This window comes from Aplysia californica, unplaced genomic scaffold (genome assembly GCF_000002075.1).
Source record: "Aplysia californica isolate F4 #8 unplaced genomic scaffold, AplCal3.0 scaffold00717, whole genome shotgun sequence".
Taxonomy (NCBI): domain Eukaryota; kingdom Metazoa; phylum Mollusca; class Gastropoda; order Aplysiida; family Aplysiidae; genus Aplysia; species Aplysia californica.
The window spans coordinates 330461-332070 of record NW_004797987.1 but is presented as its reverse complement, the minus strand read 5'-3'; positions in this window follow the sequence as shown (position 1 = coordinate 332070).

Sequence of the window (1610 nt, the reverse complement as noted above, 5' to 3'; positions counted from 1 at the left end):
TCTCTCTCTCTCTCTCTCTCTCTCCCTCTCTCTTTTTTGATTGTTTTTACCTCTCTCTTTCGTTCTCTCTTCTTTACTTTTAGAGCTATTCTCTCTCTAGTCTCTGTTTCGCTCTCTATGGCTCTGTCTTTCTCTCTCTACCTCTCTCTCAGAGTCGGTTTGTCTGTCTGTCTGTCTGTCCCTGCCAGTCCATCTCCCTCCTCCCTGTCTCTCTCTCTCTCTCTCTCTCTCTCTCTCTCTCTCTCTCTCTCTCTCTCTCTCTCTCTCTCTCTCTCTCTGAGAAAGTTGTGCAGTTTCCCATGTGTCACGACATCATAAACAGACCTATATTATAAATCATTGAGGTTTCGTCATCAATAAGTAGAACATTCGGATATAATTTGACTGTTTTCAAAACACTGAAAGTTGGTCTGAAAGACGATAATCGAGACCAGAGTGATAAAAATAATGCAAGCGATGCACAGCGCGTAGGTCCCAGTGTTATCGAGATACCTCGTAAACGTGTCATTTGGGTCAAGCGTTGATATGGGGAAGAAAGGTTTGAAACGGTTACGAAAACACCTCCTACGTTCCTGATATTCAAGCCGTGTTGCAAAAGGACACTGTTTTGTGTTGTTGTTTTGGGGGTTGATTTTTTTTTCTTCATAGGGACAGCAGAAAAAAAACTTTGGGATTATACGCAGAAATAGCCTCCTTCTTCCTCCACATCACGGCTCAAGAGTCGCTTGTTATAAATGAATAGAAATCTTTTTCCCGAACACATATTTTTAAGGGTTAAAAAACAACAATTTCTGAGGCCTTACAGATTATTTTTGCAAAGACAGCGGCGCATTGTCCGCGATCAATGGCCAACCCCCAGCCGGCTCTCCACCGAGCCAAAAGTAGAAACAGAAGTCTCCGGAGATGGTTATGGATTATTATTCCAGTCTCGTTCTCCTGCTCTCTGCCTTGGGCTTTTCCTTTCGAGTTTTGTTCAGGAGCGGTGCCGTCCCATTTTTCTTACTATGGTCTTCAAGTACATTGCACAATGGAGAACAGAACATTAATTTAACTCATGCGGTGCATTCTGTTCATTCGAACGCTTGAAGACACGGTGTTCCGGAATACTAAAAGAAGCATAACTTCCTTATTCATTCGTAGTTTTCTTGTTTTAATAAGAAAAGTTTTACGGCACTTGCAACACAATAAGGTCATATAAGTGCTGAAGATTAGATGTATTACAAGAGAGTAACAAACACAAAAAAAGAAAGAGGAGAGATATGGACAATAGATGTTTGTTGATAGGAAAGAAGGAGCAAACCACATCGTAGTTTTCAATTCTGTTTCCTTTATCTGGTACTTAAAAAGACACAACAACAATGAGTACTATAATAATAATACATGTATATACAGACTTGTGGTTCTAGTCTGTAAGATAGTTCGAAATATCTCGCAACTTTGCTTTTGATCGGCTGCTAGCTGTGGGACATAATAATGTGCCCGCTTAGTCCTTTATACGGGGTGCCCACTACGGCTGGATCGGGCCGATCGCCCGACTCGATCGCCTGGAACTGAAAACAAACACGTTTGTTTTTTAGGCGATTGAATCGGGCGATCGGCCGATCATCTGT